General features: G+C 31.7%; 2 long non-coding RNA genes across 2 annotated transcripts; both read left to right on the forward strand.

Moving 5' to 3' along the window:
• The first annotated feature begins 220 nt into the window (after positions 1–220).
• Positions 221–4,524, forward strand: LOC143053444 (uncharacterized). Its single transcript, XR_012971349.1, has 3 exons — positions 221–603; positions 2,121–2,208; positions 4,417–4,524. It is a non-coding gene; the product is annotated as an uncharacterized LOC143053444 (long non-coding RNA).
• Positions 4,525–7,258: 2,734 nt separating this feature from the next.
• LOC143055693 (uncharacterized) lies at positions 7,259–16,426 on the forward strand. The gene is made up of 4 exons (XR_012972137.1): positions 7,259–7,366; positions 8,575–8,685; positions 9,083–9,193; positions 16,061–16,426. It is a non-coding gene; the product is annotated as an uncharacterized LOC143055693 (long non-coding RNA).

Genomic DNA, 16,426 nt, shown 5'->3' on the forward strand with positions numbered 1-16,426 from the left:
ACATAAGCAGTTTTATGTTTGCATGCATCAAGAGCCTCGACCTCAATTTTGACCAAACCAGCAAATCAGTAACCACTGCAATATTCACGCTTTTTGGTTATAAGGTAGTTTGAGGCATTTTAATTTGAAACACCCGGAGGTGTAGTATTGCGGTCTTTAAAAGTTTATCATGTTTATGTTTATAATTGTGCGACAATTTATCTGTACCAGATAAAAAAACAACTTTCATCAAAGACTTTTTTTCAAATTTTACGCGTGCATATTCAAAATTGCGAGTTAGACAGATTTGCAATGATGTCGAAACAAACTACATTTTGTTATATTTTATTCTTTAATTTTAATTTGGCTTTAATGGTGAAAATTACTAATGTTACTGGTGGTGTTTACCAAAAGAATAGAATTGTAAAGACTCACGTGATAAAGGCCAGTGAAATGATTGGTCCGAAAGGGTGCGTCAAAGATTGTATGATGTATGCGGATTGTAACGCAGTGAATTTTCATAAGGACAGGTTTTATTGTGAACTATTAGATGATTCTTATTCTGACCATGAAGCAGAAAATAAATATGGAGTTTATTTCACAAATATCTCAGAATGGACAAAGGTAGGTTAGGAAAATTAGGAGATAACTGTATTGTATTTTAAGCGGAAATAGGTAAACGGATATTTGCGACAGTAAAATCAAGTTTAACGAAGGCCAAGCTTAAAATACAATACAGTTATCTTCATTCTAATGCCACATATTATAATAGATGTCATTTAATAAATATTTTGGTTTAAAATTGGCATGAATGAAAAAGTCCGCGAAACTGTTGCATCGTCTTTAGCATTTAAACAATGTGACGTCATATGTATACTCTGTATGTCAATCATGAATACTTAACGTATTTTTATTTTTCGTACGCTTTAAAATGGTTTCAATATAGACAAAAAGAAGAATTTGAAGCTCAAAATGAGACTATCTTGTTTATTTTTTGAGAAATTACATACCCCAAAAAATCGGTATTCAAAATAGTGGCTTTCTTAGACTTTACGGACTGGTAGAACTTGGAATCTAACCCCTCAAAATATTTGTCAACGTCCAATGAAAATTATCGTTACAAACGAATTACATTAAAATGGATCATTGATTGATTTTTGGTTACTTACCGTCCAGTGGCAAATATTTCATGCATATTCGTACGAGAATAAATTCACAAAATAATACAATATGTAGATTTTGTAATGGAGGCATCCGGAATACTGATCGGAAAAATCTAGACTGTCACTGGAATGAGGGAGTATTCATTTAGATAGGGACAGAAATGTAGCCTTGCAACAAGTCACTAACGAATCCCATTAAAATATTGTTGAAAGTGTTTTAAACGTGCAAAAACTACGGCACTCTCTTTACAAGAGGCATCGGAATTACCCCCTATTCTGACCGGACATAACTTCAAATTTTAACACCCGCACAGCCAAATGCACGCACCATTTTTGCAAGGGGTTTACTGCTGGTCGAGGAAGACCAATGATAACCTTCTAATACCCGTTCACCCTAGGAAACTAGGTAAATGGAATGACAACGGGAAAAAAGCATTATTTAGAGATCGAGAGAAGGTCTTCAAGTGTTCATATCATATGCTGAGGCTTCATCCTGTTTTAACGAAATTAAAAATTCGTTGGTTGCCTTCAGTTTATGTATGTTTTAAGTCTATCAAAAAATGACGTTAACTCTTAAACAATTTTTGAAAATTGATAACCAACAAGGTTCGTCATCATGTCAGTCACATTTACATGTAGAAACCTTTCACTAGTTCCTTAATCGTACATGCTAAAAATAATATCTTCAAAAAAAATCTTATCATGTTGATATGATTTTCGGTTTTCAAATATGTTGACTCCGAGCACTATTGAAGGTACAAAATGCAAAGCAGTAATTGCGACGGGTTGTTATTTTCGTCAATATTTTTATACATGTACTAGGGAACACAAGTTGCAGGGACTCGTAACTTCTTGACCAATGCTTAAAGTTTATTGGGTTTGTTTCAGTAGTCATCCTGCATTCTAAAAAGTAAATGACTCTAAATTGAATGTTTTATTATCTTGTTATACTATAACCAGATCATTTACATTCGACAGGATAATGATGCTTGCTGGCCAAAAACATGTCCAACTAAAACTAGATGTATTGTTGCCTATAGAAACGAACGTCTTTGTTTACCTTTTGGTGAGTTTTATTGCAAGTTTCGCTATGCATATGTTTTGATAAACTTGATTTTTTTTATACCTAGACATGCTGTTGTTGATAGTTCAACTTTCTCTTTATAACACTACTTTATAGTTTTATTTTCCTTTGGAAGGAGCAACACACAAAAAAAAACAAGCTATTGTATGGATATCAAAAGGTATTTTCAATGTAACATGTGTAATGAAACTTGATGCGACTGTCATATAAATGAGAGGTTTAGCTAGAGTTTAGTATTTTTGTGATTTTACTTTTTATTCACATATTTTGTTTTGTGTTCGTTCTGGTTCCCATTTATGATCTCTATTTTTCATCTCGTAGAGATATAATTTGGGAATGTTACCAGTATATCGTGGTAGAAAATTTTGAATTCTAAGGAAGATATAAACTAAGAAGTGGTAGTACACAAAGTTAGTATAAGTTTAAACTCTTAAAGGTTCGGTGCATATAAGTGTTGAAAACTTTGAATAAAATAGTATAGTATATCAACTTTTCGTTCTAGAATTAAAAAAAAATATGGCGAAACTTCATATTAAAAGTGGCACAGTTTTAGGTGTAAAGGGTGTTCCTATAGAAAATTACATAATCTGTATTTACAGAAATGCAACTTATAACATGAAGAATTTATCTTTTTAGCTTTATACAATTGTAAATAACAGAAAAAAAATATCAAATAGATATAGTAAATATATTGATATTTCATTTGCAGAAGTTGTTCTAAAAGTGAACAATAATAGAAAATTGAATGCTTGTTTTGTAATTTTATTGGTAAGTACAAGTGTTAACCAAAGCTCAAATTGTATAACACTCACAATTAGAATTGGATCAGTGAACTGAGTTTTTACTGTACGTATTGTTGTGCGTTTGTTTTTCTACATTGGCTAGAGGTATAGGGGGAGGATTGAGATTTGAAAAAACGTTTGACCCCGCCACAATTTAGCGCCTGTCCCAATTCAGGAGCCTCTGGCCTTTGTTAGTCTGGTATGATTTTTGATTTAAGTTTCTTGTGTATAATGCGGAGTTTAGTATGACGTCCATTATCACTGAACTAGTATGCATATTTCTTTAGGGGCCATGCAGCTGAAAGACACCTCCGGTGCAGGAGTTTCTCGCTACACTGAAGACCCATTGGTGGCCTTAGGCTGTTGTCTGCTCTATGATCGGGTTGTTGTCGCTTTGGCACATTCCCCATTTCCATTCTCAATTTTATTTCCCAAATTGATAAATTTACAATAACAAAAAATATATTCCTTAAAATAAATTTTTGTGTTAAAACCATAAAATATTGTTAAGATCAATTGTTTTCTCTCAGTTTTAATTTGACGTCATTAGAATCACGTGCATTTATGACTTTTGTATTTTTTTAGGAAATCAATCGAATACAAGAACGATTCTCCTCATTGATTGTAATTAACATTCAATCAAAAGTACAGATTCTTAAGGAGGTATGGGTGTCTTCCTCCATCTTGGATTGTAAAAAACAGAGAATCAAAGGTCCAGATTTTCCATCAAAATAGCAAAATTTGATGCAGGAATGCAGATGTTTAATGTACATTTTCATTTAAAACTACCAATTTATAAGAATATAACTTCTAAATATTGATATTTTTGCAAATGTTAATTATTTTTGGTTGTTTTTTTTTTTTTTTTTTAAATTGGCATTTTAAGGGGAGGTTACTCTAAAAAAGTGTATTTTCTGAAGGATTCTGTATGGAATTTTCCTATTTTGTATTTTAACCGGAAAAAACGTACGGTGACCCTATCTTTTCTTTTGATATTCTCAAAGCAGTGTCTGAAAGCTATCTTTTCCTGAAGTATTTAACAATTGTTTAGTTTCTAATCACAAAATGGTATTTTTTCCTGTATAATCCATACAAAATGTGTCATTTTGTCCCGTCCTGTAGCTTGAGAAAATGCGCGGTAACCTATCATTTTTATTATATTTTTCAACATGTATCAATAGATACAACGTTTTGGCAAAGTACGAACAAATTCTATCATTTTTATTTTAGACTCCAATACCACCTTAAGCAATATATATTTATATAACTATTCTAACATTCAGTGGAACTTTATGTATATTTTTATGCTTATTTTATTATAAATTTTCCATTCCCTTTCCTGATAAAATTTTTAACTTCAATACATAATTTAATTTTATAAACTACAAAGCAAATATTTTATGTTTAGATACACCATGTGACAATAATCAGTGTCAAAATGGCGCTTCGTGTATTAACTCTGTTAGAGACTACAGCTGTCGATGTTTAGCTGGATACTATGGACAATACTGCGAACGTAAGTTATTTTGTATTCAATTAATAACACAATTAAGAAGAAAAAAAAGAATTGAAAAAAATATAATAAAGTGAAGGCTATTTCCAATACTTATTCAAGTCTATACTAGGTTGTCACTGTACCACGGCTTCAAGTTTTGAATTGTTCGTCTTTTTCTAATTAATTCATTTTTTTTTTTTATATTCAATCGATTACATGATTGATTGGTATGCACCAATCTTAAACAGGCTAACGTTTATCACATTGTCTCATTTCTACATTAGAAAAAAAACATATACTAAGGCTTGGCTTGCCTGCTAGAATAACAGTAGCATTAATGGCCTTGTCTTGCTGTGTTGTGCTGATTACAAAACCGTTTATATATAAAAACCTCTTTAGCGTTTTCAAGATTTCAGTCTGAATTTTTTATTGTATATATATTAACATTTAAACAGTGCATACTTTTATGATAGAAGTTTTAAAGTGTCATTCTGTGCGGAATACTTTTAAAATGGATTATATTGTGCCCGTTTAACAAAATAAGCCTTATATACTATATTGATATTCTAAAATCCGCTTGGATGTACTCCTCATTAGCAGGAGGAAGATACAGAAAAGAAGACGAAGACTAAGTCAAGAATATGCACTTTGATTACGGATTTTCCATTTAGAATTTTCATTGGAGTTTTGTATTTTTGTTATTTACTTTTTGCTATTTCACTTATAGAAAATTATTCATTTTTATTACAGTGACTCCATGTTCATCAGGGCCTTGTAAAAATGCAGGCACCTGTAGTATATCTGCATCAACGTATACTTGTACTTGCAGACATGGATATTATGGAACGCAATGCCAGTGTAAGTCCAATAATTGTTTATATACTGCAGCTGTGCTTTTTGAACAGTCAAATTGCATTGACCGTATATTCATATGTGATATACAGTCACTGACCGTATATCGCCTTGTTTATGACGTTGACAATGCGTTTCCGTAGAGTTTTATTCATGGCGTCAATAAAACAATTCAGGTTCGCGGAAATTTTACGTCTTTCGCTCAAAATGAAGAAACGATGGTGTTTACTCTAAGTACTTCACTTAGAACAGTTATAAGAGTTGCAGTTTATAAAGAATAACCGTACATTGTCTCGAAATATAAAAGATATTTGTTCTCGGCACAGCCTCGCTTTCTACCTGACTATAACTTTTGTACAAAGAACATTGATATTTCGAGACAATGCATAGTTATTTCTTATTCAATTGATAACACAATTAAAAAGAAAAAAAAGAATTGAAAAAAATATAATAAAGTGAAGGCTATTTCCAATACTTATTCAAGTCTATACTATGTTGTTACTGTACCACGGCTTCAAGTTTTGAATTGTTCGTCTTTTCTAATTAATTCAATTTTTTTTATAATATTCAATCGATGACATGATTGATTGGTATGCATCAATCTTAAACAGGCTAACGTTTATCACATTGTCTCATTTCTATATTAGAAAAAAAAACATATACTAAGGCTTGGCTTGCCTGCTAGAATAACAGTAGCATTAATGGCCTTGTCTTGCTGTGTTGTGCTGATTACAAAACCGTTTATATAAAAACCTCTTTTATTAATAGCGTTTTCAAGATTTCAGTCTGAATTTTTTATTGTATATATATTAACATTTAAACAGTGAATACTTTTATGATAAAAGTTTAAAAGTGTCATTCTGGATCTGTGCGGAATTCTTTTAAAATGGATTATATTGTGCCTGTTAAACCAAATAAGCCTTATATACTACATTGATATTCTAAAATCCGCTTGGATGTACGCCTCATTAGCAGGAGGAAGATACAGAAAAGAAGAAGGAGACTTAGTCAGGAATATGACAGTTTTCTGATTATTTTTAGCTTTTAATTTTGCACTTTGATAACGGATTTTCCATTTAGAATTTTCATTGGAGTTTTGTATTTTTGTTTCTTTACTTTTTGCTATTTCTCTTATAAAAAAGTATTCATTTTTATTACAGTGACCCCATGTTCATCAGGTCCTTGTAGAAATGCAGGCACCTGTAGTATATCTGGATCAACGTATACTTGTACTTGCAGACATGGATATTATGGAACGCAATGCCAGTGTAAGCCAAATAATTTGTATATACTGCAGCTGTGCTATTTGAGCAGTCAAATTGCATTGACCGTATATTCATATGTGATATACAGTCACTGACCGTATATGGCCTTGTTTATGACGTTGACAATGGGTTTCCGTAGAGTTTTATTCATGGCGTCAATAAAAGAAGTTAAGAATTTTGAAACAAAAAGACCATTTCAGCGATACTGGCCTAATTCATATGTATGTTTATGTGTTTCGTGTCAACCCCCATAACAAATTAAAAGTTTTCAAATAATACACTTCCGCCCGCCATGACCAGTAAATATATATTTTGTTATAAGTGTAGTTAATTAACATTTAAACAGTGCATACTTTTATGATAAAAGTTTTAAAGTGTCATTCTGTGCGGAATATTTTTAAAATGGATTATATTGTGCCCGTGTAACATAAGCCTTATATGCTATATTAATAATCTTAAATCCGCTTGGATGTACTCCCCATTAGCAGGAGGAAGATACAGAAAAGAAGACGAAGTCTAAGTCAAGAATATGCACTTTGATTACGGATTTTCCATTTTGAATTTTCATTGGAGTTTTGTATTTTTGTCATTTACTTTTTGCTATTTCACTTATAGAAAATTATTCATTTTTATTACAGTGACTCCATGTTCATCAGGTCCTTGTAAAAATGCAGGCACCTGTAGTATATCTGGATCAACGTATACTTGTACATGCAGACATGGATATTATGGAACGCAATGCCAGTGTAAGCCCAATAATTGCTTATATACTGCTGCTGTGCTACTTGAGCAGTCAATTTGCATTGACCGTATATTCATATATGATATACATTCACTGAACATATATCGCCTTGTTTACGACGTTGGAAATGCGTTTCCGTAGAGTTTTATTCATGGCGTCAATAAAACAATGCAGGTTCGCGGCAATTTTACGTCTTTCGTTCAAAATTAAGAAACGATGGTGTTTACCCTAAGTACTTCACTTAGAACAGTTATAAGAGTTGCAGTTTATAAAGAATAACCGTACATTGTCTCGAAATATAAAAGATATTTGTTCTCGGCACAGCCTCGCTTTCTACCTGACTATAACTCTTGTACTAAGAACATAAATATTTCGAGACAATGCATAGTTATTCTATATTGACTGTTAAATGTTAATAAAAAAAACAATGAATTAAGATATAGTTTGCAATACCAGCAGTCAGTTTCCTGAATGTGTATTGTCGGGGTGTGGGGTGTGGGGTTGAGGAGGGGGGGGGTTATACCTGGTAGCTAAGTGATTTACATAGTTCTAATTCTAAAATCACTTGCCAGTCAACACTGAGGTTGTAAGTTCGAACCCCTCTCAGGCAGGGCACTCGACTCCAATCTTAATTAACTAAGATTTAAAATTTTCCTATCAAAGTCAGTGGTTTTTACTCCGGTTTCCTCAACCAATGAAAACTGGTTTCCAAGTAAAAGCATTAACGTGGCGCCTTAAAGTGGCGTCACAACAATCAATCAATCAATTATCTCGTCAATTTGAGAAATCAATGAATTTTTCAAATAAAGGCAACAACATTATGCCGCTGTTAAAAAGTCCTAAATCGATTGAGAGAAAATATTTCAGGGTTACAAACTATAACCGAGGGAAACACATCAACTTTAAGAGATTTTACCTTTTTGTGTCGTTAGATATTTAAAAAATCCCGCGATGGTTTGAAGGATTCCAATATTTGTTTGACAATGTAACTTATTTGTATGATAATGATGGATTCTAATATATTTTGACAATGTAATTGTTTGATGTTACATTTAAACATGTTTGAGATCAATTGTTCTACACTAGTTGTACTTTGTGAGTAAAAGAAAACATTTTTTGATACAGTTTGTTAAATGTGAGGTAATCAAAACTTTTGATTGCGAATAATTTGATAGTTTTAATGAAGAAAAACTGTATTACCTTCTGTTTTAGTTGATGCATGTTCACCAAACCCGTGTCAAAATCTGGGCACATGTTTTCCTTCTGGTGGATCGAGCTACAACTGCGCGTGCTCATCTGGATGGTATGGAACAATATGTAATAGTAAGTATATTTCAATAGTTTAGTTTTACGGGATTTATTTTATTGAATGTTACGCGTCCTTTGATTGGCTGACGTTGTTTTTTTGTTTATCAGCTGATAGACATAATTTTTGTCATGTGACCGGACGTCATCGACGTTTTTCATGGTTTGCCAAGGTTTAAATCGGAATTTAGAATTAAATTATAAGGAATGACTGTAATGTTTTTTCTGTTTATTCAAAATAACATAAAAAATGTGATGCGGATTATTGAGTGCGCACCACTTTTTTTATGTTATTTCGTCATAGACAGAACAATATAAGTAAATTATGATGACAATCCTAGGTAAATTATGATGATAAGGAAAAACGTTTCTTTTTCGTTAAAATGAATTTTATATTTAGTTTTTTTTATTTTAGGTAGTCCTTGCTTTCCAACCCCGTGTTACAATGGTGGTATATGTACTGCGTCTGGACCCTACTCATATTACTGCACGTGCCACCCTAGCTATACAGGAACAACTTGTCTCGGTAATTTGTTTTAACGAATTTTAATTTGCATGCAAGTTACTATTGTCATACAATATGCTACACCTGTCTATACTAAAAAAGACTTTGAGTGTACAATATAAATTCACATATCAACGATAACGAAATGAATTAATAGATACAGAGTTTGTGATGAACAATAAATACCGAATTGGCATTCGCCTCATGGAAATTATAAAAAAAAAATATAAAAGTTTAGTGAAGCATAGGAGATATTAATTTAAATTCGTAAGTTGTTAACAAACAGATAAAGTAATGGCTAAAAACAATAACCGACCAGCGAGACATACAACAGTGAACAAAGCATACATGACAAAATCGTCAAACCGCGCCAGACACACCAAAGTAAAAAAGACGGGGGTGGTAAAAGGTGTTTCGGAACAGTAAGTAGGAAATAATATGACATAAGCACGATAGCCTTGTCATTCTCTTTTATATTTTATCTTTAAGTGATTGGTGATTTTCATTTATCTTGCTTTGTTAATTGATTTTGGCATTGTTAGTATAGTTATATCTACTACAAGGGATATCGGCGTTTTAAAAATTTGTTTTTAAATTTAATAAGATGAATACAATTTGAAAGTTTTATGGCCTTACCAGTTACGTATAAGTTGTACGCTGCTTGACGGCAATTCAAAGGATCATATTTCAATCATATCAATTTTTGACGGATGCAGTCAAATTCACGACGGTTAAAATGAATAATGCATTTGACAGCATAACTTTTCATCGTTTAATCAATTTGAATCAAGTGATTTCAATTAAAGGGCATTGGTTGTCAGATTTGTGTTGACCGATTAGACTAAAATATTCATATTCCTGACTTGGTACAGACATTTTGTTATGTAGACAATAGTGGTTTTGAAGCTAGCTTAACATCTCATTTTTATGACAGTCTTATAAAATTCCATTATATTGACAATGGAATCATTATGTGTATTTGCTTAATTGTGCTTAACTTTAGATGATGCATTAATGCAAACATTATTGAAAAAATGAGAAAGCGGAGTAAATACTGGATAAACAGAAATAGTGGATTAAAAGCATCTTCATGTTTTTATTAGAAAAAGTTTGCAACATACTGAAAGAAAACAATACAAAGTCCCTTAATGTTCATCATAGTTGAAAAAACCTACTTATCAAAAACTCGACACATGGGCTCAATAATATGTATCATCTTTTCATCTGTATTGTAGTCTACACGCCATCTAATTGACTATCGTTTGAGCGATATAAACATAAATATAGATCGCGAACTAGTGCAATTGTAATTTCTAGGTCTGTTTAATTTCATATAATAAGTTTATAATATATGTTAAACATTATTTGTATTTGTTTAATAAAGAATTTTTGGATAGAATCAGTCAATCAAAATAATTACCCTTGTTTCACTTTCAATATTGACATTCTGTTTTATTTTCCATCTCTAAATAAAAGGTTAAATGGAAGGTCACAAGAATATGGATTCAATGAGGTCGAACTTTTCACTTGCAAGTGAATAATTAATTATCCATGTTATTTACTTTCTTTTGATAACATTTAACTATACTGGTTGTTAAATCGAATTATTATTTCACTATTTTACTTTCAATCATGATTTTACAAAAAAAGAGTATTTTATTTTTTATATACATGTGTTGTAAATAGAGAATATCATATGGCTTTTACAATATCGCATTCGTATCAACCCGAGACACCAATATAATCCCAAGAGCTCTGCTCATACAGATTATAGGTTTGACATGACGTATTTGAAAGTCTTTGCAACAGTGACTGCAATCGATGACGTGACGGATATACAGATTAAAGATGTGATAAAGCTTTTGCAACCGTGCTGATATCGATATCATCACGGGTGGCTGATATAGCACGCTTGCCAATGATTGTATTACACATACAATTTATCTGTATTTACTACTAAGTATATAATAAATAGAGAATAATACATGGCAAAATCCGTATCATATGTCGTATCATCCCGAGACATCAATATCAGCCCAAGCGACTTTAGGCCCGAGGGATGATATTGGTCGAGAGTGATACGGCATGTGATACGGATTTTGCCATGTATTATATACTTTATCATATATTCCAACAGAAGAGTATTATATTATATGAACTGTTTTCTGATCCATAGCACTGGGTTACCTTCAGTTCTACTTTTGTCTTGTTTCAAAGGCCTTAAAAGAACTGCTCAATTACTTATCCGAAGCACCTGGGTTACCTGTAACATAGTCCTTGCAGTGGAAGGAAGATTTTTGTGTCCATTCTTAATTAAAATCTTGAGCAACTTGTCAAGTGCATTTTGTTTAATAAGATTTTCAGTCGCCCACTCTGAAAGATCAGTTAAAATAGTTGAACTGTCACCTTCACCTTCATCTTCTGAATCTGTTATTTCAACGTGTTGATCAATCATATCCCAATTCCATTCTTCAATTATAATATCTTCATTTTGGTTCATTGGTACTCTTGTATCAGAGTCATCTGATAAATCTTGATTAATGTTAATGTTAGGTAAACTTGAAGATTCTATAAATTCTTGTCCCAGTCCACAGGTTCCCACACTTTTGTTTTGTCTAAAATCTTGGCCTTGGGCCTCGTCATCATCAGAACTTGTTGTGTAATTAGCATTATTTGAAGCTACATGTAAATCTTTATTCACTTAACGTGAAATACTCATCCACCGTCTCTTGTATTTTTTACGCCTCTCTTTTTGTAAATCCATCCTGGAAACAGAAGGTATGAACAACATGCACTTATGTTAGCTAAAGTTAGTATATCAAAATAACAATTAAACAAATGAAATGTTTCTGTACTCAAACATTAACTTTAGTTTTTTTCCTGTTCATTTTTAAATGTTTTATTTGATATCTGTCAATATTCATCTTGTCTTTTTATATAAATGAAACGAATATAAATACTTTAAATATGTCGAAGACTGCAACTACAAAATGAAACCAGAAAAAAATAAAATTTAATACATTACATGTTTTTCAACAAAATAATATCTTTGTAAATTATCATTATAATGTTCATATTTTAACAAAATAAGTTATGTCTATCAATTTGTGTTTATAATGACATTTTGAACTGGAACACTCTTATTTGTCAAATTTAAACCCTATGCCATTTTATTTCTGTCATTATAAATTAAAGTGAAAATTAACTGAACTTATGTCAAAAGGGAAGTTGCAAATAAATTTATCTGATAGTTTATTACATCCCAATATACACATGTACAATCTTGAATATAATGACTGTTTCAAAAAAAGCCTGCCAAAAAAATTAATGCCATTATTTTTATCTATTAAATAATTAAATAAGGTTATTTTTAAGGCTGTAAACCAGTCATCAAAGTTTATGAAAACTGGCTAAAGCACTTAAAGATATTGTCTAAAAACACCCCCCTTTTTTATGTAAAAAATCAAATAACTCAAAATCTTTAAGCTAAAATTATAATAATTTAAATGGAGCTCATGTCTTCATGACATATATAAACTATTCACCAAATTTTCTCACAAATTGGTAAAAATATTATTGAGATATTGTCTGAAAACCTAAAAATTCCCCTTTTTAAGGAGGCTCGCGGGTATAAAATTTTCAGAAAAAAAATGAAACATTTATTTTTCATTACAAATTTTATTTATTACCTTTATTAGTTGTTACTTTATCATATGGTACATAAATCTTTCAAAAAAATCAATTCGTGTTGGCCCCATGTGATTTTCAAAATGTAGATATCATTGAAAAAGCTCCAAATTATCTCCCTTTGGTACAAAAATGACATTTTTGGCATTAAAATTGAAATATCTTTTTTAACTCATCGGTGACCTATATATTTTTATTGTCGTTTTCGAATAAACTGTACATAAACTAAATAATTGTAAAATTTAAGTGATTTCTGTAATTTAGTTCTTTTTTTATTTCGATACTAATTACCTCTATTTCTTCTATTAGTTCAACAGAAAAAAAGGACATTAACAAAAATGTATGCTTCTTTCGATGGCAGATTGTGAGCGTAAATGAACGGTGACCCCATTTTTTTATTTCTGTTTTCTATTAAGTATTAGATAGAGTTCATTTATAGAAAAATCTAGCGAAATCCTTTATTAAATTAAAAAAAAATTGATTAAGACCCGCGAGCCCCCTTAAATAAATAAAACCCTACATGTAGCTATATCTCAGAAAATTTATGTAAAATCTAAAAAAAAATTGAAAGGGAGTTCAAGTCGATAGACATAAACAAAGTTTCATGCAAATTGGTTAAAGCTTTTTTTAGTTATTGTCCGACATGCTGACAACTGTGATAAAGGGTATGCGATAAAGGGTGCGCATCAAAGTTGCGCGATATGGATTAAACAGCAGGCTATTTATCACATATGTAAAACTACTGTATTTACTACTAAATACACCCTGTAGATGAGCATTTAAAAACCAATGGGTCTTAATATTGAGGCATACTTTTGTCTGTTTACATGCGTAAAAGTCCTACAAATCTTTGGGAAAACTAGGTAATAATGTAAGTGACAAATATGCATGCATTCCAAAATTCATAAGTTTTATGTTTGATTATGTCTTTGTTTTTTACTACACTTTTAGTGTCATTAATAAACACCTTGATTTGATACCTTACATTGAAAAGAAAAGAATTCCCTTTCTACTATCTACATTATATAATATCTATCTTCCTGTCAAGGAATGGACTCATTTTTGAGTGTATATATACATGTACTTCGGTGATAGTGAAGACTACAGCTCGTCTGCTGAGAACCTTCATGTATTTACATGTACAGTTAAAATGAGATCTGTATGCATGTACATTCATTTTTTTAGGGATATATTTAACACTTGTAAACTGGAATTCAAATAAAACTTGGGCCTGGAAATGTAGGGAGCGAACAGACTTCAGGGACGAACTTGTAAGGTGCGAACGTACCTAATATTGTAAACTGGGGTATATACAGTAAAGCAGGGAATTTATACACCCACCCCCGACTTGACCTTATTATAACCTATAGAAGCCTAGGTCAAACTACAAGACTTTAATACTTACAACAGTAATAAAAGAACATTGAAAGACACTTGCAGCCTAACTTACATGTATAATTACTTACATATATATTAGATTAACTTCCACCCCCATCCCCCCTTTTTATTATATTACTCACTCAGTATAATATCTTGAAAATCAACACAAGATAATCGAGCAAATCTAATATAAGAAGAAAATTGCGTAAATTTTTGCTCAAACATCCCTTATCAGTGCAATATATTGACAATAAAAGAAGAAGTATCATATTTCAACACGCGGTCTCAGACAATATGGACTTGAACTTTGAAGAAAACCCCTTCAATAGACGCCCAGCACGGCAAGATATGTTTTAGTACTTGTTTTTATCACGGAGTGTCTTTTAGGCGTAATATTAAATTATTATATTACCTTTATCTTTGTTCTGCAATCTGTATTGTGCTAAATTTCACTGCATGTTATATCATTCACTGTTCAAAACAAGCGGTAAGTTAATACTTGTGAATGTGCGCATGCTCAGACTTTTCGTAGTAAGCAGAGGTAAAACCCGAGTACTGCTGAACGTTCCACTAAAACCAATCGTAAAAACCCGATATTAAAATTAAAAAAATAATAATAGATGATGATATAACTTCTTTAATGATATAAATGAATAAATATTCATAAATAACATTAATATAACAACACTTGAATTGTAATATTTTCTTGGACATTTTGGTACAAATTATGTCTGAGTGAAAAAAGGGGGATTGGGAATCAGAATAATCGTGACCTGGAAATTTGTTTCAACTGAACATGTTTTTAATTTATTCTAGCGCTGATATTCACAGGGTTGCCAACTACGTTATTATAATGTTGATACGACGTAACAAAATGTTACGTCGAATTATGCTAGTTGTAACAACGTTGTCACAACGTAATAAAATGTTACGTCCGGACACGGTACTACATTCACGTGTATACGACGTAATTTTATAACGTTGTCTGTACGTCTGAATCCAACGTTGGGGTTTTACGTTCCCACAACGTTGGTACGACGTAAACTCAAGACATGACGTTCAGACGACCATCAACCAACGTTGGGAGTACGTCGTGTGTTTGCTGGGCTTACAATTTGCGTGCTGTTGTTTTAAAAATATTTTGTTTATTATTGTATTAATTTGTGAGTTTTGTATTTTTCATAGTTGCATTTAGTGTGCCAAAAAATATGAAAACTTGACGTTCGTGACGTCACATACAATATGAAAACTCGACGTTCGTGACGTCACATACCAAACAATGACGTCATTCAAAAAATTTACCTATTTTGAGGAAAATTTTTCTTAAGCAAACCAAAACCAAAACTGACTTAAAGTAAAAAAAAAAAAAAAAAAAAAGTAGGGGGTGTGATAAAGGGTATGCGATAAAGGGTGTGCATCAAAGTTGCGCGATATGGATTAAACAGCAGGCTATTTATCACATATGTAAAACTACTGTATTTACTACTAAACATATGATAAATCATTTTATCTTCGCAGTTACTTTATTTTGCGTTTTCTCCTATGTAGTCCACTTCGCAGCTACGAAAATAAATCGCTCGCTCAAATAAGTTGGTTTACAGTATATATCGTAGCTAGTGTCCCTTTGAATACGCTTTGGACATTTGACTTACGAGAATAATTTCATAACATCAAAACTTGTCCTCTTCAATGAACTAGATTACATTTGTTATTGATTCATATTAATTGTACCAAAATATAAGACACAAATGTATGTAAGATGAAATGTAATCTATGATATTTATGTATTTTTTATTGGCCAATTGAAAATATTTATTTTAGAAAATAAAAACTCCTGCTATGGTCGCTGTGGAACTGTCAGTGGTTCGTACAATTGTCAATGTGATGCCAGCTGCTTAACTCATTCCGACTGCTGTGTTGACAAAGCAATATACTGTGGCTGATTGTACATAATATTAAAATTATCGTGTATCGTATGAAGAGCTGTTTTTCTGACTAGTTTAACTAATATAAGGAGATATTCAATTGGTTGCTTCCTTGCTTTATTCATAGGACAATTATTTGGAAGGTTATTGGACCTGTCAAAACCAATTCAGCACCCTCATACGCAAACATCACAACAACTTTATAATTCAGCTTTCCCTGTCAGAAACAGCTTTATTTGCGTTTCAAAAATGTATATATTAT

This window comes from Mytilus galloprovincialis, chromosome 12 (genome assembly GCF_965363235.1).
Source record: "Mytilus galloprovincialis chromosome 12, xbMytGall1.hap1.1, whole genome shotgun sequence".
Taxonomy (NCBI): domain Eukaryota; kingdom Metazoa; phylum Mollusca; class Bivalvia; order Mytilida; family Mytilidae; genus Mytilus; species Mytilus galloprovincialis.